This window comes from Rhinoderma darwinii, unplaced genomic scaffold (assembly GCF_050947455.1).
Source record: "Rhinoderma darwinii isolate aRhiDar2 unplaced genomic scaffold, aRhiDar2.hap1 Scaffold_716, whole genome shotgun sequence".
In the NCBI taxonomy this organism is placed as follows: Eukaryota; Metazoa; Chordata; class Amphibia; order Anura; family Rhinodermatidae; genus Rhinoderma; species Rhinoderma darwinii.
In genome coordinates this window covers 65,213-88,638 of record NW_027464277.1, presented here as the reverse complement: position 1 = coordinate 88,638, position 23,426 = coordinate 65,213, and the positions used below count along the sequence as shown (strand labels likewise).

General features: G+C 51.2%; 6 non-coding genes and 5 pseudogenes across 6 annotated transcripts; all 11 read left to right on the top strand.

The window, feature by feature from the left end:
- Window positions 1-1,119: 1,119 nt before the first annotated feature.
- Window positions 1,120-1,351, top strand: LOC142729217 (U2 spliceosomal RNA; annotated as a pseudogene).
- A 74-nt stretch (window positions 1,352-1,425) lies between these two features.
- On the top strand, window positions 1,426-1,599 carry LOC142729264 (U2 spliceosomal RNA; annotated as a pseudogene).
- A 1,282-nt stretch (window positions 1,600-2,881) lies between these two features.
- LOC142729215 (U2 spliceosomal RNA) lies at window positions 2,882-2,983 on the top strand (annotated as a pseudogene).
- A 5,562-nt stretch (window positions 2,984-8,545) lies between these two features.
- Window positions 8,546-8,725, top strand: LOC142729273 (U2 spliceosomal RNA; annotated as a pseudogene).
- A 1,282-nt stretch (window positions 8,726-10,007) lies between these two features.
- Window positions 10,008-10,198, top strand: LOC142729236 (U2 spliceosomal RNA). Its single transcript, XR_012878080.1, has one exon. It is a non-coding gene; the product is annotated as a U2 spliceosomal RNA (small nuclear RNA).
- Window positions 10,199-11,480: 1,282 nt separating this feature from the next.
- LOC142729235 (U2 spliceosomal RNA) lies at window positions 11,481-11,671 on the top strand. The gene has a single exon (XR_012878079.1). It is a non-coding gene; the product is annotated as a U2 spliceosomal RNA (small nuclear RNA).
- A 1,282-nt stretch (window positions 11,672-12,953) lies between these two features.
- Window positions 12,954-13,144, top strand: LOC142729232 (U2 spliceosomal RNA). Its single transcript, XR_012878077.1, has one exon. It is a non-coding gene; the product is annotated as a U2 spliceosomal RNA (small nuclear RNA).
- Window positions 13,145-14,426: 1,282 nt separating this feature from the next.
- On the top strand, window positions 14,427-14,528 carry LOC142729214 (U2 spliceosomal RNA; annotated as a pseudogene).
- A 5,542-nt stretch (window positions 14,529-20,070) lies between these two features.
- Window positions 20,071-20,258, top strand: LOC142729266 (U2 spliceosomal RNA). Its single transcript, XR_012878102.1, has one exon. It is a non-coding gene; the product is annotated as a U2 spliceosomal RNA (small nuclear RNA).
- Window positions 20,259-21,540: 1,282 nt separating this feature from the next.
- On the top strand, window positions 21,541-21,731 carry LOC142729231 (U2 spliceosomal RNA). The gene has a single exon (XR_012878076.1). It is a non-coding gene; the product is annotated as a U2 spliceosomal RNA (small nuclear RNA).
- Window positions 21,732-23,013: 1,282 nt separating this feature from the next.
- On the top strand, window positions 23,014-23,204 carry LOC142729230 (U2 spliceosomal RNA). The gene has a single exon (XR_012878075.1). It is a non-coding gene; the product is annotated as a U2 spliceosomal RNA (small nuclear RNA).
- Window positions 23,205-23,426: the final 222 nt, after the last annotated feature.

The following is a 23,426-nucleotide window of genomic DNA, read 5'->3' as shown; positions in this document are numbered from 1 at the left end:
TTAATGAATACATTGCCACCTCTTGTTGTGTGTGTGTGTGTGTGTGTCTTCTGTGTTTCTGTGTTTCCGGCATTTCACATTGGAACAGCTCATTCACCTTCCTTGTCTTCTCTCCGCCCTCCCTCCCTCCCTCCTAGGTAAGTTAAAGAGCTGCACCTGAGCCAGCCACTGATTGATGCAGCACCACAGTCAAATAGTGGAGTGGAGTGGAGTAGGGGAACAGCAAACAGCCATTAAAGCAGCCAGCCGCCTACCCGCCACAATGGACCTACCTGTGTACACTAGGTGGATGTGATGGAATGTACTGTCGTCCCTACATTTCAAGAAGAAGTAAGAATTGCAGTTGCAACAAACCCTTGCTTGCCTACAAAGAGAGCAGCAATTTGGATTTGTTACTATGTTACCTGGAAGAATAACAAACTGTGCAAGGATGGAGGTTGTAGGAGCAAAGAGAAGTTGTCTGTAAAGTTGGTGGATGCCTATTTTCCATTTTGCAGTCCCTTGTCTCCCTCTTGTGGCCTCCTGGAGGCAAATAAATGTGCAAAAAAAAGACAGCCTGGCGGCCGGCTGTTGCAGTGTTGCCCTCTCAGGCAACACTGAGTGACTGACTGAGCCTCACAGTCTTATATAAAGTTCAGACGGAACTTTGCACGTGTCATAGTGGAGCCCTCAGGATTCCAGAGCCAGCTTTCTGACATCATAATGGGGCCTGCCTCAGAGATAAAAGCCTGGGCCCAGGCAGTGTTGTTCAGTGCTGCTCAGCAGGCAGCACAGGACTGGATTAAAGCTGATACAAGGTGTGAAGGAACAAGGGGTGGCTGTGGGCATGCACTTGCTGCCGCTGCCAGTGTTTATCTGCATGGCAGGAGGGCATTTGGGCGTTGCCAGGAAGGCGTTTTTATGTAGATTCCTCCTCTTTCAGCACTGCATTGTGGTGCAAGCAAAAGAAGCAAATCCTGTCTGGCTTCCTCTCCGGCCTTTATTCACCTCCCGCTTAGTAGCTGTAAATGTGTGTGAGCCTGCAGGGCCCCATGGAATTGCCTAGGAGTAGGCTGAATCGCTGCAAGGGGTGAACAGCAGTATGGGACAGGCTCGGGCAAGGCAAGGGCCGCTCGGGTTATCGCTTCTCGGCCTTTTGGCTAAGATCAAGTGTAGTATCTGTTCTTCGGGCCTGTGATTTCCCCCTTCCCTATCCCCTCCTACCCACTCCCCTATCCCATCACTTGTCTGTAATGCTTTGTTGTTTGGCTTTAGTGAATGCAAGAATGTTAGTGTAGCATGTGGTGTAATGTATAGCATAGGCTAGCCTGTACTGTGTATTATACTGTCATGTTATGTTTGACGACTGTTATTATTTATTATTTGCTGCTTCATGGCTTGCGCTGCGTCGCAGTAATGTTTGTATGATGACGATTGATTGTCAATAAAGCATTTTTCAATCAAAAATCTGTTCTTATCAGTTTAATATCTGATACGTCCCCTATCTGGGGACCATATATTAAATGGATTTTTAGAACAGGGAGATGGAAATAGAGCTTGCTCTGTCCACTCCACGCATTGACCTGGTATTGCAGTATTTCCAGGACCGGTGCACCCTTCCCTTATGTGTTGACTAAAATCAGATTCCAAAAGTGTTTTTTCTCTTTGCCATTGTTTCTGTCTTTCTGAAGGGATCTCCCCTTTTAATCCCATTATTTCAACACCTGTTGGACAATGCATTTGTACAGTCATGTGTGATAATGAGCTCATTTATTAAATGCAATTAATGAATACATTGCCACCTCTTGTTGTGTGTGTGTGTGTGTGTGTCTTCTGTGTTGCTGTGTTTCCGGCATTTCACATTGGAACAGCTCATTCACCTTCCTTGTCTTCTCTCCGCCCTCCCTCCCTCCCTCCTAGGTAAGTTAAAGAGCTGCACCTGAGCCAGCCACTGATTGATGCAGCACCACAGTCAAATAGTGGAGTGGAGTGGAGTAGGGGAACAGCAAACAGCCATTAAAGCAGCCAGCCGCCTACCCGCCACAATGGACCTACCTGTGTACACTAGGTGGATGTGATGGAATGTACTGTCGTCCCTACATTTCAAGAAGAAGTAAGAATTGCAGTTGCAACAAACCCTTGCTTGCCTACAAAGAGAGCAGCAATTTGGATTTGTTACTATGTTACCTGGAAGAATAACAAACTGTGCAAGGATGGAGGTTGTAGGAGCAAAGAGAAGTTGTCTGTAAAGTTGGTGGATGCCTATTTTCCATTTTGCAGTCCCTTGTCTCCCTCTTGTGGCCTCCTGGAGGCAAATAAATGTGCAAAAAAAAGACAGCCTGGCGGCCGGCTGTTGCAGTGTTGCCCTCTCAGGCAACACTGAGTGACTGACTGAGCCTCACAGTCTTATATAAAGTTCAGACGGAACTTTGCACGTGTCATAGTGGAGCCCTCAGGATTCCAGAGCCAGCTTTCTGACATCATAATGGGGCCTGCCTCAGAGATAAAAGCCTGGGCCCAGGCAGTGTTGTTCAGTGCTGCTCAGCAGGCAGCACAGGACTGGATTAAAGCTGATACAAGGTGTGAAGGAACAAGGGGTGGCTGTGGGCATGCACTTGCTGCCGCTGCCAGTGTTTATCTGCATGGCAGGAGGGCATTTGGGCGTTGCCAGGAAGGCGTTTTTATGTAGATTCCTCCTCTTTCAGCACTGCATTGTGGTGCAAGCAAAAGAAGCAAATCCTGTCTGGCTTCCTCTCCGGCCTTTATTCACCTCCCGCTTAGTAGCTGTAAATGTGTGTGAGCCTGCAGGGCCCCATGGAATTGCCTAGGAGTAGGCTGAATCGCTGCAAGGGGTGAACAGCAGTATGGGACAGGCTCGGGCAAGGCAAGGGCCGCTCGGGTTATCGCTTCTCGGCCTTTTGGCTAAGATCAAGTGTAGTATCTGTTCTTATCAGTCCTTGTAAGGATAGATAGCTCGGAGAACCACTGGGGGCTATAAACACTAGCTTAGCGATCCAAGAGCGTTCCAGACGAAGCCGGCGACGAACTGCGGAGAAGAACCAGCGAAGACGACGATCCAGAAGGGAGAAGCCGCCATCGGGGAAGAAGCTCCGGGAGATCGCTGCCGGGAAGAAGAAGGAGAACTGCGACAGAGACCTTCGGAGAAGAGCCGCTGCTGAAGGGGATCTTTGAAGAAGCTCGGCCGCAGAAGAAGCTCGACGAGGAACCGCTGCGGAAGAAATTTCGTGGAAGAACCTCGGCCAGCAAGGAGAAGATTTGCATAGCTCCGCCCCCCTTCGGGAAAGAGCTATCGAAGATCCTCCCCAAGCGACAGGAACAGCTGGAAGAAGCCATGGCCTCAACCAGCAACCCTGCCACCCAGAAGAAGAAGGCTGATGGACCAGGTGAGCCGGCCCAGGCCAGGACATCTCCTCCTGAAGCCTCCTCAAGCCAACAGGCCACCAGGAAGCCGAACCAGGCTGCTCCAACCCTGGAGCCCTGGATGAAGCAGACGGTGGCCCTGAAGCTGAAGGAGGTGGACGGGAGAGTGCCGGACATGACGGAAGAAGTGTTCTGCCAGAAGATGCTCCTGGACCAGGGCTTCGCTAAGCCGGAGACCATCAGCATCCAGGCCTTCATGACCGGGATGTTCTTCGTGACCTTCGCTTCGATCAACATCTGCAGAAGGTACTGGGAGATGGTGAAAGCGGCGAGGCCTGAATCCCCTTTCTCTCGCTTTGTGGGCAACTGCCCTGTCCAAAGAGAGGAAAGGCGGGTGACGGTCTCAATGCGGAACCCACACACCCCCGGCAAAGACATCACCACGCTCCTGAAGCGGTTCTGCACAGTGGTGAGGGAACCCACCCACATCCTGAACGGACTCGGCTTCTGGACTGGCAAGTGGTCGGTAATCGTCCGACTGAACAAGGATTCCAGCGCGGAAGACGGCCTCCAACACCTGCCCCAGTCATTCTCGCTGGGCAACTCCTACGGCCTCATCTACTACCCGGACATGCCGCAGATCTGCAGGAGATGCAGCAAGAAGGGTCATTCGGTGAAGGACTGCAAGGAGGACGCCTGCAAGAACTGCCGGGTAACAGGACACGAGACCAAAGACTGCCCGAAACGGACAATGTGCAACCTCTGCGGACAAGCAGCCCACTCCTACAAGGACTGCCCGAAGAGGGATCGATCCTGGGCAACTGTAGCGGCGAAAGCTCCGGCCAGAGGGAACCCCGCCCCAGCCAGAGCTCCAGCGGCGCAGAAGACCGGGAATAAGAAGGATGGTAAGAAGACGACAGTCCCTCCCCCCCGTCTCCCGGCCCTCCCTCGCCCTACCCTTCCCACCCTCCCTCGCCCGGCCCTCCCCACCCCCCCGTCCCCAACCCCTGTCACCCCCACTGAGGCTCTCACCTTCTCCTACCCACCCATCTCAGCGGTCCTGTCACCTGCACCTCTCCCAACCCAGCCTCCCTTCTCCCCAGCTCCAGCAGCACTAACATCTTCCCCTCCAGCTGCTGGAGTCCTCTCCCTGGAGGATTTTCCCCCTCTTGTCTCCTCAGGTGCCATCCAGAGGAAGAGAAAGGTGAGGGACAGCCCAGCTGCTGAGTCCTCAAAGCGACAAGTCGTAGAAATCTGCGAAGATTCCCTTGCGCAGCAGGAGGAAATGGAGCAGATGGTGGAGGAACTCGTGTCTGAACCTGAGGTCATCGACTTCACAACAGACATCCAGGTGGCTACAATCCTGGAACAATTTTTGTCAGAGGGCCTGCTGGATCTTTCGGACCCGCCAGGAGAGGAGGATCCGCCCGACCGGACTGGTAACTAAGGTGTATCGTTTGCACTGACCTTCTTTATTCTCCCCCATGGCTGCTAAACTTAACATCTTTGGCCTCAATGTGAGGAGTGTTAGAGATAGGACTAGATGTCAGATGGTGCTAACTTTTCTTTCCAAGCAGTCGAGTGATGTATTTATGCTGCAGGAATGTACTCTCCCCTCTTCCAGGTCATACCATCATCTGGCCAGGCAGTGGACCCATGGCCCGTCCTACTGGTCTGGTGGGGGCGACTGTAAGTCTGCAGGGGTTGCCATCCTGATTAGGGGAGGCGTATTTACTGTTGACTCTGTCCAGGAGCTCGCCTGCGGCCGCTTGTTGGTCGTAGACGGTTCCTGGGCAGGAGAGCCGATTAGGCTCATCAACGTGTACGCTCCCCCTATGAAGGCTGAGCGCCTGGAACTATTCCAGACCCTGCGGACCCAGCTCGCCACCACTAGGGCAGTGGTGATGGCCGGGGACTTCAACTGCCCCATCGAAGAGGATGGACGAAGTTCCGGCACTTCAATCAAACTGGATGTCAGTTCCAAACTGCTTATCGAGATGGTAACCGAAGCATCCTTGCAGGACGTTGTGGGCTCCATGGGGATCGGCTCTGTGAACTATTCATGGAGCCGACCCGATGGCTCACTTCGTTCTCGGATTGACTTTGTGTTCACCTCCCGGGCAGTCAAGCAGCATGGGCACTCCATGGTCCCCTGCTTCTTCTCCGACCACAGGGCCATTCTCTTCCAGGGTGCCATCGGCCACGGTTTTCCTCCCGGCCCTGGCTCCTGGAAGCTGAATTGTGCCCTGCTGGAAAGAGAGGAGGTACTGGCGGAACTTAGAGACGCCTATATTGTTTGGAGGAATGATAAAGTTTTCTTTGACAAAACCTGTGACTGGTGGGAATATGTTAAAGTTGAATTTCGTTGTTTCTTTCAGGCAAAAAGTCGTCAACAGGCGTGTGAGAGGAAGAGAGACTTCAGAGAGATGCAGCGTCAGCTGCGATCCCTGCAAGACCTCCTTCAATGCGGCTGGGACGTCAGGAAGGAGCTGGAGGAAGCCAAAAAGGGCCTGAAAAGGCACTTTGAGGAGGAATCCAAGCGAATTGTCTTTCGTTCCAAGGTGGAGAACCTGGAGAAGGGTGAGAAATGTAACTCGTTCTTTTTCAGGAAACTCCATGCCGGCCACACGCCCCTGAAGGAACTCCGAGATGAGACCGGAAACATGCATTCTGGGAAGAAGGAGGTGATGGGAGTCGTCACAGACTACTACCGAAGCCTCTACTCCCGGAAAACCACTGACCCCGAAGCCGCCGATAAATTCCTGTCAGGTATCACTAATCATCTTGATCCTGCAGGCACGGAGGCTATGGACGTACCCCTGACGGTGGAGGAACTGCTCTCTGCCGCTAAATCCTTCAGACCCGGCAGGACCCCGGGCAGTGATGGTCTCCCAGCAGAGCTCTATGTAGCGCTGGGGGACTTGATCTGCCCGGACCTGCTGGAGCTCTATGAGGAGATGGTGGTGGAGGGTAGAATGCCACCGTCCTTGAGAGAAGGCATGATCACGATCTTGTATAAGCGGAAGGGGGAGAGATGTGACCTGAAAAACTGGCGTCCCATCTCTCTCCTGAACGTGGACTACAAGATCCTCGCCAAAGTATTGACCAACAGACTGAAGGTTGTCATCGGACAGATCATCGGATCGGACCAAACCTGCGGCATTCCTGGCCGTAGGGTGGCCGACAGTCTTGCCCTGGTGAGGGACACGGTGCATTACATGCAAAGCCGCCGTACACACGCGGCCCTGGTCAGTCTGGATCAGGAGAAGGCTTTTGACCGGGTCTCTCACGAATTCATGGGTAAGGCTCTGCGTAGGCTGCGGCTTGGCAGGTTGTTCTGTTTGTATGTTAACCTGATGTATTGCGACATTTACAGCTCGGTGCTGGTGAACGGCTGGAAGACTGACCCCTTTCCTGTATCGTCGGGGGTTAGACAAGGCTGTCCTCTTTCACCTCTCCTTTTTGTTTGTGTTATAGAGCTCTTCGCAGAGGCTATCCGGCAGAATGGAGAGATCAGAGGGATCACCGCACCAGGTCCAGGACACTTCGAGGTCAAATGCTCGCTGTACATGGACGACGTGACCGTCTTCTGCGCTGACCAGAGTTCGGTGACTGCACTCGTCCAGACCTGCGAGGAGTTCGGACGCGCTTCAGGGGCAAAAGTCAACTGCGGGAAGTCGGAAGCCATGCTCTTCGGAAAGTGGTACCTGCCTTCTCCTGCCTCCTTCCCGTTTACTATCAAGCCGGACTTCATCAAAATTCTGGGAGTCTGGTTCGGTAAGGAAGGTGCAGCCCTAAAGTCGTGGGAAGAACGCTTGGCCAAAGTCAACCAAAGGATCGGACTGTGGAGCCTCAGACAACTCACTATTGAGGGCAAAGCAATGGTCCTGCGTAACGAAGTCTTGCCTGTGCTACAATACACTGCACAGGCATGGCCCCCTCTTGCCACCGTCTCGAGGGCCATTACCAGGACTGTGTTTCGCTTCATCTGGGGCTCGAAAATGGACAGAGTAAAGCGGACTGTTATGTACAAGGAGCCCCGCAAAGGTGGGAAGGGTATACCCGACATTCCCACTCTGCTGCGGATCGCTTTTGTATGTGACTGTGTTCGTAGGACTCTGAGGACAGCAAACGGCTCTGCGGGCAAGGCCATGTCCCGCTACTTCCTCCTTCCCCTCTGGCGAGGTTTTGGCTGGGACAAGTGGGACAGCTCCTTCCCTTACAACTGGCACGCTCCCTGGTTCTACGGAGATGTCGTCCGGTTTGTGAGGGAGCATCAACTGGAGGGTCTTAAGCCCGACTTGTGGAAACCTAAGACGATCCACAAGCACATCAGAGCAAAGGACTCACTGGAGTCTGTTCCAGGGCTTCATGCCGACACGTTGGAGACTGTTTGGACTAACGTGTCATCTGGCAGGTTGACCAACGGGCACAAGGACATTTCATGGATGGCCATCCAGGGAGGACTGCCTCTTAGGTCATTCATGCATGCCCGCAACCTGTGCAAGACCCGGTACTGCCCCAGGTGCCCCTTCACGGAGGAAACATCTTTGCACATTTTCTGGCAGTGCCCCTTTGCACAGGGTTTGTTGAAAGCCTTGGAACATGAACTCAAGGACTCAGTACCCAGGAACAGACTGTCGTACCGCTCGGTACTTTATGGACTATTTCCTGGGAATACCACGGATGGAGCAATCCAGGAAGCCTGGCGCCTTATGAACTGCTTTAAGGACGCTATATGGTTTGCCAGGAACCGTCTGATTTTGCGGAGAGAGAGTGTGTCCGTCCAGGACTGCCGCAGGCTGATCCACAGCCTGCTCAGAGACTATTCCACCTGGGACAGCCCGGACGTCGATGAGGAAGAGGACTGATACTCCCCTTCCCCCCACTCTCCCTTCTTGTGTGTCGTCTTTCAATAAAGCTTCGGGCCTGTGATTTCCCCCTCCCCTATCCCCTCCTACCCACTCCCCTCCTACCCACTCCCCTATCCCATCACTTGTCTGTAATGCTTTGTTGTCTGGCGTTAGTGAATGCAAGAATGTTAGTGTAGCATGTGGTGTAATGTATAGCATAGGCTAGCCTGTACTGTGTATTATACCGTCATGTTATGTTTGACGACTGTTATTATTTATTATTTGCTGCTTCATGGCTTGCGCTGCGTCGCAGTAATGTTTGTATGATGACGATTGATTGTCAATAAAGCAATTTTCAATCTGTTCTTATCAGTTTAATATCTGATACGTCCCCTATCTGGGGACCATATATTAAATGGATTTTTAGAACAGGGAGATGGAAATAGAGCTTGCTCTGTCCACTCCACGCATTGACCTGGTATTGCAGTATTTCCAGGACCGGTGCACCCTTCCCTTATGTGTTGACTAAAATCAGATTCCAAAAGTGTTTTTTCTCTTTGCCATTGTTTCTGTCTTTCTGAAGGGATCTCCCCTTTTAATCCCATTATTTCAACACCTGTTGGACAATGCATTTGTACAGTCATGTGTGATAATGAGCTCATTTATTAAATGCAATTAATGAATACATTGCCACCTCTTGTTGTGTGTGTGTGTGTGTGTGTCTTCTGTGTTTCTGTGTTTCCGGCATTTCACATTGGAACAGCTCATTCACCTTCCTTGTCTTCTCTCCGCCCTCCCTCCCTCCCTCCTAGGTAAGTTAAAGAGCTGCACCTGAGCCAGCCACTGATTGATGCAGCACCACAGTCAAATAGTGGAGTGGAGTGGAGTAGGGGAACAGCAAACAGCCATTAAAGCAGCCAGCCGCCTACCCGCCACAATGGACCTACCTGTGTACACTAGGTGGATGTGATGGAATGTACTGTCGTCCCTACATTTCAAGAAGAAGTAAGAATTGCAGTTGCAACAAACCCTTGCTTGCCTACAAAGAGAGCAGCAATTTGGATTTGTTACTATGTTACCTGGAAGAATAACAAACTGTGCAAGGATGGAGGTTGTAGGAGCAAAGAGAAGTTGTCTGTAAAGTTGGTGGATGCCTATTTTCCATTTTGCAGTCCCTTGTCTCCCTCTTGTGGCCTCCTGGAGGCAAATAAATGTGCAAAAAAAAGACAGCCTGGCGGCCGGCTGTTGCAGTGTTGCCCTCTCAGGCAACACTGAGTGACTGACTGAGCCTCACAGTCTTATATAAAGTTCAGACGGAACTTTGCACGTGTCATAGTGGAGCCCTCAGGATTCCAGAGCCAGCTTTCTGACATCATAATGGGGCCTGCCTCAGAGATAAAAGCCTGGGCCCAGGCAGTGTTGTTCAGTGCTGCTCAGCAGGCAGCACAGGACTGGATTAAAGCTGATACAAGGTGTGAAGGAACAAGGGGTGGCTGTGGGCATGCACTTGCTGCCGCTGCCAGTGTTTATCTGCATGGCAGGAGGGCATTTGGGCGTTGCCAGGAAGGCGTTTTTATGTAGATTCCTCCTCTTTCAGCACTGCATTGTGGTGCAAGCAAAAGAAGCAAATCCTGTCTGGCTTCCTCTCCGGCCTTTATTCACCTCCCGCTTAGTAGCTGTAAATGTGTGTGAGCCTGCAGGGCCCCATGGAATTGCCTAGGAGTAGGCTGAATCGCTGCAAGGGGTGAACAGCAGTATGGGACAGGCTCGGGCAAGGCAAGGGCCGCTCGGGTTATCGCTTCTCGGCCTTTTGGCTAAGATCAAGTGTAGTATCTGTTCTTATCAGTTTAATATCTGATACGTCCCCTATCTGGGGACCATATATTAAATGGATTTTTAGAACAGGGAGATGGAAATAGAGCTTGCTCTGTCCACTCCACGCATTGACCTGGTATTGCAGTATTTCCAGGACCGGTGCACCCTTCCCTTATGTGTTGACTAAAATCAGATTCCAAAAGTGTTTTTTCTCTTTGCCATTGTTTCTGTCTTTCTGAAGGGATCTCCCCTTTTAATCCCATTATTTCAACACCTGTTGGACAATGCATTTGTACAGTCATGTGTGATAATGAGCTCATTTATTAAATGCAATTAATGAATACATTGCCACCTCTTGTTGTGTGTGTGTGTGTGTGTGTCTTCTGTGTTTCTGTGTTTCCGGCATTTCACATTGGAACAGCTCATTCACCTTCCTTGTCTTCTCTCCGCCCTCCCTCCCTCCCTCCTAGGTAAGTTAAAGAGCTGCACCTGAGCCAGCCACTGATTGATGCAGCACCACAGTCAAATAGTGGAGTGGAGTGGAGTAGGGGAACAGCAAACAGCCATTAAAGCAGCCAGCCGCCTACCCGCCACAATGGACCTACCTGTGTACACTAGGTGGATGTGATGGAATGTACTGTCGTCCCTACATTTCAAGAAGAAGTAAGAATTGCAGTTGCAACAAACCCTTGCTTGCCTACAAAGAGAGCAGCAATTTGGATTTGTTACTATGTTACCTGGAAGAATAACAAACTGTGCAAGGATGGAGGTTGTAGGAGCAAAGAGAAGTTGTCTGTAAAGTTGGTGGATGCCTATTTTCCATTTTGCAGTCCCTTGTCTCCCTCTTGTGGCCTCCTGGAGGCAAATAAATGTGCAAAAAAAAGACAGCCTGGCGGCCGGCTGTTGCAGTGTTGCCCTCTCAGGCAACACTGAGTGACTGACTGAGCCTCACAGTCTTATATAAAGTTCAGACGGAACTTTGCACGTGTCATAGTGGAGCCCTCAGGATTCCAGAGCCAGCTTTCTGACATCATAATGGGGCCTGCCTCAGAGATAAAAGCCTGGGCCCAGGCAGTGTTGTTCAGTGCTGCTCAGCAGGCAGCACAGGACTGGATTAAAGCTGATACAAGGTGTGAAGGAACAAGGGGTGGCTGTGGGCATGCACTTGCTGCCGCTGCCAGTGTTTATCTGCATGGCAGGAGGGCATTTGGGCGTTGCCAGGAAGGCGTTTTTATGTAGATTCCTCCTCTTTCAGCACTGCATTGTGGTGCAAGCAAAAGAAGCAAATCCTGTCTGGCTTCCTCTCCGGCCTTTATTCACCTCCCGCTTAGTAGCTGTAAATGTGTGTGAGCCTGCAGGGCCCCATGGAATTGCCTAGGAGTAGGCTGAATCGCTGCAAGGGGTGAACAGCAGTATGGGACAGGCTCGGGCAAGGCAAGGGCCGCTCGGGTTATCGCTTCTCGGCCTTTTGGCTAAGATCAAGTGTAGTATCTGTTCTTATCAGTTTAATATCTGATACGTCCCCTATCTGGGGACCATATATTAAATGGATTTTTAGAACAGGGAGATGGAAATAGAGCTTGCTCTGTCCACTCCACGCATTGACCTGGTATTGCAGTATTTCCAGGACCGGTGCACCCTTCCCTTATGTGTTGACTAAAATCAGATTCCAAAAGTGTTTTTTCTCTTTGCCATTGTTTCTGTCTTTCTGAAGGGATCTCCCCTTTTAATCCCATTATTTCAACACCTGTTGGACAATGCATTTGTACAGTCATGTGTGATAATGAGCTCATTTATTAAATGCAATTAATGAATACATTGCCACCTCTTGTTGTGTGTGTGTGTGTGTGTGTCTTCTGTGTTTCTGTGTTTCCGGCATTTCACATTGGAACAGCTCATTCACCTTCCTTGTCTTCTCTCCGCCCTCCCTCCCTCCCTCCTAGGTAAGTTAAAGAGCTGCACCTGAGCCAGCCACTGATTGATGCAGCACCACAGTCAAATAGTGGAGTGGAGTGGAGTAGGGGAACAGCAAACAGCCATTAAAGCAGCCAGCCGCCTACCCGCCACAATGGACCTACCTGTGTACACTAGGTGGATGTGATGGAATGTACTGTCGTCCCTACATTTCAAGAAGAAGTAAGAATTGCAGTTGCAACAAACCCTTGCTTGCCTACAAAGAGAGCAGCAATTTGGATTTGTTACTATGTTACCTGGAAGAATAACAAACTGTGCAAGGATGGAGGTTGTAGGAGCAAAGAGAAGTTGTCTGTAAAGTTGGTGGATGCCTATTTTCCATTTTGCAGTCCCTTGTCTCCCTCTTGTGGCCTCCTGGAGGCAAATAAATGTGCAAAAAAAAGACAGCCTGGCGGCCGGCTGTTGCAGTGTTGCCCTCTCAGGCAACACTGAGTGACTGACTGAGCCTCACAGTCTTATATAAAGTTCAGACGGAACTTTGCACGTGTCATAGTGGAGCCCTCAGGATTCCAGAGCCAGCTTTCTGACATCATAATGGGGCCTGCCTCAGAGATAAAAGCCTGGGCCCAGGCAGTGTTGTTCAGTGCTGCTCAGCAGGCAGCACAGGACTGGATTAAAGCTGATACAAGGTGTGAAGGAACAAGGGGTGGCTGTGGGCATGCACTTGCTGCCGCTGCCAGTGTTTATCTGCATGGCAGGAGGGCATTTGGGCGTTGCCAGGAAGGCGTTTTTATGTAGATTCCTCCTCTTTCAGCACTGCATTGTGGTGCAAGCAAAAGAAGCAAATCCTGTCTGGCTTCCTCTCCGGCCTTTATTCACCTCCCGCTTAGTAGCTGTAAATGTGTGTGAGCCTGCAGGGCCCCATGGAATTGCCTAGGAGTAGGCTGAATCGCTGCAAGGGGTGAACAGCAGTATGGGACAGGCTCGGGCAAGGCAAGGGCCGCTCGGGTTATCGCTTCTCGGCCTTTTGGCTAAGATCAAGTGTAGTATCTGTTCTTATCAGTTTAATATCTGATACGTCCCCTATCTGGGGACCATATATTAAATGGATTTTTAGAACAGGGAGATGGAAATAGAGCTTGCTCTGTCCACTCCACGCATTGACCTGGTATTGCAGTATTTCCAGGACCGGTGCACCCTTCCCTTATGTGTTGACTAAAATCAGATTCCAAAAGTGTTTTTTCTCTTTGCCATTGTTTCTGTCTTTCTGAAGGGATCTCCCCTTTTAATCCCATTATTTCAACACCTGTTGGACAATGCATTTGTACAGTCATGTGTGATAATGAGCTCATTTATTAAATGCAATTAATGAATACATTGCCACCTCTTGTTGTGTGTGTGTGTGTGTGTGTCTTCTGTGTTTCTGTGTTTCCGGCATTTCACATTGGAACAGCTCATTCACCTTCCTTGTCTTCTCTCCGCCCTCCCTCCCTCCCTCCTAGGTAAGTTAAAGAGCTGCACCTGAGCCAGCCACTGATTGATGCAGCACCACAGTCAAATAGTGGAGTGGAGTGGAGTAGGGGAACAGCAAACAGCCATTAAAGCAGCCAGCCGCCTACCCGCCACAATGGACCTACCTGTGTACACTAGGTGGATGTGATGGAATGTACTGTCGTCCCTACATTTCAAGAAGAAGTAAGAATTGCAGTTGCAACAAACCCTTGCTTGCCTACAAAGAGAGCAGCAATTTGGATTTGTTACTATGTTACCTGGAAGAATAACAAACTGTGCAAGGATGGAGGTTGTAGGAGCAAAGAGAAGTTGTCTGTAAAGTTGGTGGATGCCTATTTTCCATTTTGCAGTCCCTTGTCTCCCTCTTGTGGCCTCCTGGAGGCAAATAAATGTGCAAAAAAAAGACAGCCTGGCGGCCGGCTGTTGCAGTGTTGCCCTCTCAGGCAACACTGAGTGACTGACTGAGCCTCACAGTCTTATATAAAGTTCAGACGGAACTTTGCACGTGTCATAGTGGAGCCCTCAGGATTCCAGAGCCAGCTTTCTGACATCATAATGGGGCCTGCCTCAGAGATAAAAGCCTGGGCCCAGGCAGTGTTGTTCAGTGCTGCTCAGCAGGCAGCACAGGACTGGATTAAAGCTGATACAAGGTGTGAAGGAACAAGGGGTGGCTGTGGGCATGCACTTGCTGCCGCTGCCAGTGTTTATCTGCATGGCAGGAGGGCATTTGGGCGTTGCCAGGAAGGCGTTTTTATGTAGATTCCTCCTCTTTCAGCACTGCATTGTGGTGCAAGCAAAAGAAGCAAATCCTGTCTGGCTTCCTCTCCGGCCTTTATTCACCTCCCGCTTAGTAGCTGTAAATGTGTGTGAGCCTGCAGGGCCCCATGGAATTGCCTAGGAGTAGGCTGAATCGCTGCAAGGGGTGAACAGCAGTATGGGACAGGCTCGGGCAAGGCAAGGGCCGCTCGGGTTATCGCTTCTCGGCCTTTTGGCTAAGATCAAGTGTAGTATCTGTTCTTATCAGTCCTTGTAAGGATAGATAGCTCGGAGAACCACTGGGGGCTATAAACACTAGCTTAGCGATCCAAGAGCGTTCCAGACGAAGCCGGCGACGAACTGCGGAGAAGAACCAGCGAAGACGACGATCCAGAAGGGAGAAGCCGCCATCGAGGAAGAAGCTCCGGGAGATCGCTGCCGGGAAGAAGAAGGAGAACTTCGGAGAAGAGCCGCTGCTGAAGGGGATCTTCGAAGAAGCTCGGCCGCAGAAGAAGAAGCTCGACGAGGAACCGCTGCGGAAGAAATTTCGTGGAAGAACCTCGGCCAGCAAGGAGAAGATTTGCATAGCTCCGCCCCCTTCGGGAAAGAGCTATCGAAGATCCTCCCCAAGCGACAGGAACAGCTGGAAGAAGCCATGGCCTCAACCAGCAACCCTGCCACCCAGAAGGAGAAGGCAGATGGACCAGGTGAGCCGGCCCAGGCCAGGACATCTCCTCCTGAAGCCTCCTCAAGCCAACAGGCCACCAGGAAGCCGAACCAGGCTGCTCCAACCCTGGAGCCCTGGATGAAGCAGACGGTGGCCCTGAAGCTCAAGGAGGTGGACGGGAGAGTGCCGGACATGACGGAAGAAGTGTTCTGCCAGAAGATGCTCCTGGATCAGGGCTTCGCTAAGCCGGAGACCATCAGTATCCAGGCCTTCATGACCGGGATGTTCTTCGTGACCTTCGCTTCGATCAACATCTGCAGAAGGTACTGGGAGATGGTGAAAGCGGCGAGGCCTGAATCCCCTTTCTCTCGCTTTGTGGGCAACTGCCCTGTCCAAAGAGAGGAAAGGCGGGTGACGGTCTCAATGCGGAACCCACACACCCCCGGCAAAGACATCACCACGCTCCTGAAGCGGTTCTGCACAGTGGTGAGGGAACCCACCCACATCCTGAACGGACTCGGCTTCTGGACTGGCAAGTGGTCGGTAATCGTCCGACTGAACAAGGATTCGAGCGCGGAAGACGGCCTCCAGCACCTGCCCCAGTCATTCTCGCTGGGCAACTCCTACGGCCTCATCTACTACCCGGACATGCCGCAGATCTGCAGGAGATGCAGCAAGAAGGGTCATTCGGTGAAGGACTGCAAGGAGGACGCCTGCAAGAACTGCCGGGTAACAGGACACGAGACCAAAGACTGCCCGAAACGGACAATGTGCAACCTCTGCGGACAAGCAGCCCACTCTTACAAGGACTGCCCGAAGAGGGATCGATCCTGGGCAACTGTAGCAGCGAAAGCTCCAGCCAGAGGGAACCCCGCCCCAGCCAGAGCTCCAGCGGCACAGAAGACCGGGAAAAAGAAGGATGGTAAGAAGACGACAGTCCCTCCCCCCCCTCTCCCGGCCCTCCCTCGCCCTACCCTTCCCACCCTCCCTCGCCCGGCCCTCCCCACCCCCCCGTCCCCAACCCCTGTCACCCCCACTGAGGCTCTCACCTTCTCCTACCCACCCATCTCAGTGGTCCTGTCACCTGCACCTCTCCCAACCCAGCCTCCCTTCTCCCCAGCTCCAGCAGCACTAACATCTTCCCCTCCAGCTGCTGGAGTCCTCTCCCTGGAGGATTTTCCCCCTCTTGTCTCCTCAGGTGCCATCCAGAGGAAGAGAAAGGTGAGGGACAGCCCAGCTGCTGAGTCCTCAAAGAGACAAGTCGTGGAAATCTGCGAAGATTCCCTTGCGCAGCAGGAGGAAATGGAGCAGATGGTGGAGGAACTCGTGTCTGAACCTGAGGTCATCGACTTCACAACAGACATCCAGGTGGCTACAATCCTGGAACAATTTTTGTCAGAGGGCCTGCTGGATCTTCCGGACCCGCCAGGCTCCAGAGAGGAGGATCCGCCCGACCGGACTGGTAACTAAGGTGTATCGTTTGCACTAACCTTCTTTATTCTCCCCCATGGCTGCTAAACTTAACATCTTTAGCCTCAATGTGAGGAGTGTTAGAGATAGGACTAGATGTCAGATGGTGCTAACTTTTCTTTCCAAGCAGTCGAGTGATGTATTTATGCTGCAGGAATGTACTCTCCCCTCTTCCAGGTCATACCATCATCTGGCCAGGCAGTGGACCCATGGCCCGTCCTACTGGTCTGGTGGGGGCGACTGTAAGTCTGCAGGGGTTGCCATCCTGATTAGGGGAGGCGTATTTACTGTTGACTCTGTCCAGGAGCTCGTCTGCGGCCGCTTGTTGGTCGTAGACGGTTCCTGGGCGGGAGAGCCGATTAGGCTCATCAACGTGTACGCTCCCCCTATGAAGGCTGAGCGCCTGGAACTATTCCAGACCCTGCGGACCCAGCTCGCCACCACTAGGGCAGTGGTGATGGCCGGGGACTTCAACTGCCCCATCGAAGAGGATGGACGAAGTTCCGGCACTTCAATCAAGCTGGATGTCAGTTCCAAACTGCTTATCGAGATGGTAACCGAAGCATCCTTGCAGGACGTTGTGGGCTCCATGGGGATCGGCTCTGTGAACTATTCATGGAGCCGACCCGATGGCTCACTTCGTTCTCGGATTGACTTTGTGTTCACCTCCCGGGCAGTCAAGCAGCATGGGCACTCCATGGTCCCCTGCTTCTTCTCTGACCACAGGGCCATTCTCTTCCGGGGTGCCATCGGCCACGGTTTTCCTCCCGGCCCTGGCTCCTGGAAGCTGAATTGTGCCCTGCTGGAAAGAGAAGAGGTACTGGCGGAACTTAGAGACGCCTATATTGTTTGGAGGAATGATAAAGTTTTCTTTGACAAAACCTGTGACTGGTGGGAATATGTTAAAGTTGAATTTCGTTGTTTCTTTCAGGCAAAAAGTCGTCAACAGGCGTGTGAGAGGAAGAGAGACTTCAGAGAGATGCAGCGTCAGCTGCGATCCCTGCAAGACCTCCTTCAATGCGGCTGGGACGTCAGGAAGGAGCTGGAGGAAGCCAAAAAGGGCCTGAAAAGGCACTTTGAGGAGGAATCCAAGCGAATTGTCTTTCGTTCCAAGGTGGAGAACCTGGAGAAGGGTGAGAAATGTAACTCGTTCTTTTTCAGGAAACTCCATGCCGGCCACACGCCCCTGAAGGAACTCCGAGATGAGACCGGAAACATGCATTCTGGGAAGAAGGAGGTGATGGGAGTCGTCACAGACTACTACCGAAGCCTCTACTCCCGGAAAACCACTGACCCCGAAGCCGCCGATAAATTCCTGTCAGGTATCACTAATCATCTTGATCCTGCAGGTACGGAGGCTATGGACGTACCCCTGACGGTGGAGGAACTGCTCTCTGCCGCTAAATCCTTCAGACCCGGCAGGACCCCGGGCAGTGATGGTCTCCCAGCAGAGCTCTATGTAGCGCTGGGGGACTTGATCTGTCCGGACCTGCTGGAGCTCTATGAGGAGATGGTGGTGGAGGGTAGAATGCCACCGTCCTTGAGAGAAGGCATGATCACGATCTTGTATAAGCGGAAGGGGGAGAGATGTGACCTGAAAAACTGGCGTCCCATCTCTCTCCTGAACGTGGACTACAAGATCCTCGCCAAAGTATTGACCAACAGACTGAAGGTTGTCATCGGACAGATCATCGGATCGGACCAAACCTGCGGCATTCCTGGCCGTAGGGTGGCCGACAGTCTGGCCCTGGTGAGGGACACGGTGCATTACATGCAAAGCCGCCGTACACACGCGGCCCTGGTCAGTCTGGATCAGGAGAAGGCTTTTGACCGGGTCTCTCACGAATTCATGGGTAAGGCTCTGCGTAGGCTGCGGCTTGGCAAGTTGTTCTGTTTGTATGTTAACCTGATGTATTGCGACATTTACAGCTCGGTGCTGGTGAACGGCTGGAAGACTGACCCCTTTCCTGTATCGTCGGGGGTTAGACAAGGCTGTCCTCTTTCACCTCTCCTTTTTGTTTGTGTTATAGAGCTCTTCGCAGAGGCTATCCGGCAGAATGGAGAGATCAGAGGGATCACCGCACCAGGTCCAGGACACTTCGAGGTCAAATGCTCGCTGTACATGGACGACGTGACCGTCTTCTGCGCTGACCAGAGTTCGGTGACTGCACTCGTCCAGACCTGTGAGGAGTTCGGACGCGCTTCAGGGGCAAAAGTCAACTGCGGGAAGTCGGAAGCCATGCTCTTCGGAAAGTGGTACCTGCCTTCTCCTGCCTCCTTCCCGTTTACTATCAAGCCGGACTTCATCAAAATTCTGGGAGTCTGGTTCGGTAAGGAAGGTGCAGCCCTAAAGTCGTGGGAAGAACGCTTGGCCAAAGTCAACCAAAGGATCGGACTGTGGAGCCTCAGACAACTCACTATTGAGGGCAAAGCAATGGTCCTGCGTAACGAAGTCTTGCCTGTGCTACAATACACTGCACAGGCATGGCCCCCTCTTGCAACGGTCTCGAGGGCCATTACCAGGACTGTGTTTCGCTTCATCTGGGGCTCGAAAATGGACAGAGTAAAGCGGACTGTTATGTACAAGGAGCCCCGCAAAGGTGGGAAGGGTATACCCGACATTCCCACTCTGCTGCGGATCGCTTTTGTATGTGACTGTGTTCGTAGGACTCTGAGGACAGCAAACGGCTCTGCGGGCAAGGCCATGTCCCGCTACTTCCTCCTTCCCCTCTGGCGAGGTTTTGGCTGGGATAAGTGGGACAGCTCCTTCCCTTACAACTGGCACGCTCCCTGGTTCTACGGAGATGTCGTCCGGTTTGTGAGGGAGCATCAACTGGAGGGTCTTAAGCCCGACTTGTGGAAACCTAAGACGATCCACAAGCACATCAGAGCAAAGGACTCACTGGAGTTTGTTCCAGGGCTTCATGCCGACACGTTGGAGACTGTTTGGACTAACGTGTCATCTGGCAGGTTGACCAACGGGCACAAGGACATTTCATGGATGGCCATCCAGGGAGGACTGCCTCTTAGGTCATTCATGCATGCCCGCAACCTGTGCAAGACCCGGTACTGCCCCAGGTGCCCCTTCACGGAGGAAACATCTTTGCACATTTTCTGGCAGTGCCCCTTTGCACAGGGTCTGTTGAAAGCCTTGGAACATGAACTCAAGGACTCAGTACCCAGGAACAGACTGTCGTACCGCTCGGTACTTTATGGACTATTTCCTGGGAATACCACGGATGGAGCAATCCAGGAAGCCTGGCGCCTTATGAACTGCTTTAAGGACGCTATATGGTTCGCCAGGAACCGTCTGATTTTGCGGAGAGAGAGTGTGTCCGTCCAGGACTGCCGCAGGCTGATCCACAGCCTGCTCAGAGACTATTCCACCTGGGACAGCCCGGACGTCGATGAGGAAGAGGACTGATACTCCCCTTCCCCCCACTCTCCCTTCTTGTGTGTTGTCTTTCAATAAAGCTTCGGGCCTGTGATTTCCCCCTTCCCTATCCCCTCCTACCCACTCCCCTATCCCATCACTTGTCTGTAATGCTTTGTTGTTTGGCTTTAGTGAATGCAAGAATGTTAGTGTAGCATGTGGTGTAATGTATAGCATAGGCTAGCCTGTACTGTGTATTATACTGTCATGTTATGTTTGACGACTGTTATTATTTATTATTTGCTGCTTCATGGCTTGCGCTGCGTCGCAGTAATGTTTGTATGATGACGATTGATTGTCAATAAAGCAATTTTCAATCAAAAAATCTGTTCTTATCAGTTTAATATCTGATACGTCCCCTATCTGGGGACCATATATTAAATGGATTTTTAGAACAGGGAGATGGAAATAGAGCTTGCTCTGTCCACTCCACGCATTGACCTGGTATTGCAGTATTTCCAGGACCGGTGCACCCTTCCCTTATGTGTTGACTAAAATCAGATTCCAAAAGTGTTTTTTCTCTTTGCCATTGTTTCTGTCTTTCTGAAGGGATCTCCCCTTTTAATCCCATTATTTCAACACCTGTTGGACAATGCATTTGTACAGTCATGTGTGATAATGAGCTCATTTATTAAATGCAATTAATGAATACATTGCCACCTCTTGTTGTGTGTGTGTGTGTGTGTGTCTTCTGTGTTTCTGTGTTTCCGGCATTTCACATTGGAACAGCTCATTCACCTTCCTTGTCTTCTCTCCGCCCTCCCTCCCTCCCTCCTAGGTAAGTTAAAGAGCTGCACCTGAGCCAGCCACTGATTGATGCAGCACCACAGTCAAATAGTGGAGTGGAGTGGAGTAGGGGAACAGCAAACAGCCATTAAAGCAGCCAGCCGCCTACCCGCCACAATGGACCTACCTGTGTACACTAGGTGGATGTGATGGAATGTACTGTCGTCCCTACATTTCAAGAAGAAGTAAGAATTGCAGTTGCAACAAACCCTTGCTTGCCTACAAAGAGAGCAGCAATTTGGATTTGTTACTATGTTACCTGGAAGAATAACAAACTGTGCAAGGATGGAGGTTGTAGGAGCAAAGAGAAGTTGTCTGTAAAGTTGGTGGATGCCTATTTTCCATTTTGCAGTCCCTTGTCTCCCTCTTGTGGCCTCCTGGAGGCAAATAAATGTGCAAAAAAAAGACAGCCTGGCGGCCGGCTGTTGCAGTGTTGCCCTCTCAGGCAACACTGAGTGACTGACTGAGCCTCACAGTCTTATATAAAGTTCAGACGGAACTTTGCACGTGTCATAGTGGAGCCCTCAGGATTCCAGAGCCAGCTTTCTGACATCATAATGGGGCCTGCCTCAGAGATAAAAGCCTGGGCCCAGGCAGTGTTGTTCAGTGCTGCTCAGCAGGCAGCACAGGACTGGATTAAAGCTGATACAAGGTGTGAAGGAACAAGGGGTGGCTGTGGGCATGCACTTGCTGCCGCTGCCAGTGTTTATCTGCATGGCAGGAGGGCATTTGGGCGTTGCCAGGAAGGCGTTTTTATGTAGATTCCTCCTCTTTCAGCACTGCATTGTGGTGCAAGCAAAAGAAGCAAATCCTGTCTGGCTTCCTCTCCGGCCTTTATTCACCTCCCGCTTAGTAGCTGTAAATGTGTGTGAGCCTGCAGGGCCCCATGGAATTGCCTAGGAGTAGGCTGAATCGCTGCAAGGGGTGAACAGCAGTATGGGACAGGCTCGGGCAAGGCAAGGGCCGCTCGGGTTATCGCTTCTCGGCCTTTTGGCTAAGATCAAGTGTAGTATCTGTTCTTATCAGTTTAATATCTGATACGTCCCCTATCTGGGGACCATATATTAAATGGATTTTTAGAACAGGGAGATGGAAATAGAGCTTGCTCTGTCCACTCCACGCATTGACCTGGTATTGCAGTATTTCCAGGACCGGTGCACCCTTCCCTTATGTGTTGACTAAAATCAGATTCCAAAAGTGTTTTTTCTCTTTGCCATTGTTTCTGTCTTTCTGAAGGGATCTCCCCTTTTAATCCCATTATTTCAACACCTGTTGGACAATGCATTTGTACAGTCATGTGTGATAATGAGCTCATTTATTAAATGCAATTAATGAATACATTGCCACCTCTTGTTGTGTGTGTGTGTGTGTGTGTCTTCTGTGTTTCTGTGTTTCCGGCATTTCACATTGGAACAGCTCATTCACCTTCCTTGTCTTCTCTCCGCCCTCCCTCCCTCCCTCCTAGGTAAGTTAAAGAGCTGCACCTGAGCCAGCCACTGATTGATGCAGCACCACAGTCAAATAGTGGAGTGGAGTGGAGTAGGGGAACAGCAAACAGCCATTAAAGCAGCCAGCCGCCTACCCGCCACAATGGACCTACCTGTGTACACTAGGTGGATGTGATGGAATGTACTGTCGTCCCTACATTTCAAGAAGAAGTAAGAATTGCAGTTGCAACAAACCCTTGCTTGCCTACAAAGAGAGCAGCAATTTGGATTTGTTACTATGTTACCTGGAAGAATAACAAACTGTGCAAGGATGGAGGTTGTAGGAGCAAAGAGAAGTTGTCTGTAAAGTTGGTGGATGCCTATTTTCCATTTTGCAGTCCCTTGTCTCCCTCTTGTGGCCTCCTGGAGGCAAATAAATGTGCAAAAAAAAGACAGCCTGGCGGCCGGCTGTTGCAGTGTTGCCCTCTCAGGCAACACTGAGTGACTGACTGAGCCTCACAGTCTTATATAAAGTTCAGACGGAACTTTGCACGTGTCATAGTGGAGCCCTCAGGATTCCAGAGCCAGCTTTCTGACATCATAATGGGGCCTGCCTCAGAGATAAAAGCCTGGGCCCAGGCAGTGTTGTTCAGTGCTGCTCAGCAGGCAGCACAGGACTGGATTAAAGCTGATACAAGGTGTGAAGGAACAAGGGGTGGCTGTGGGCATGCACTTGCTGCCGCTGCCAGTGTTTATCTGCATGGCAGGAGGGCATTTGGGCGTTGCCAGGAAGGCGTTTTTATGTAGATTCCTCCTCTTTCAGCACTGCATTGTGGTGCAAGCAAAAGAAGCAAATCCTGTCTGGCTTCCTCTCCGGCCTTTATTCACCTCCCGCTTAGTAGCTGTAAATGTGTGTGAGCCTGCAGGGCCCCATGGAATTGCCTAGGAGTAGGCTGAATCGCTGCAAGGGGTGAACAGCAGTATGGGACAGGCTCGGGCAAGGCAAGGGCCGCTCGGGTTATCGCTTCTCGGCCTTTTGGCTAAGATCAAGTGTAGTATCTGTTCTTATCAGTTTAATATCTGATACGTCCCCTATCTGGGGACCATATATTAAATGGATTTTTAGAACAGGGAGATGGAAATAGAGCTTGCTCTGTCCACTCCACGCATTGACCTGGTATTGCAGTATTTCCAGGACCGGTGCACCCTTCCCTTATGTGTTGACTAAAATCAGATTCCAAAAGTGTTTTTTCTCTTTGCCATTGTTTCTGTCTTTCTGAAGGGATCTCCCCTTTTAATCCCATTATTTCAACACCTGTTGGACAATGCATTTGTACAGTCATGTGTGATAATGAGCTCATTTATTAAATGCAATTAATGAATACATTGCCACCTCTTGTTGTGTGTGTGTGTGTGTGTGTCTTCTGTGTTTC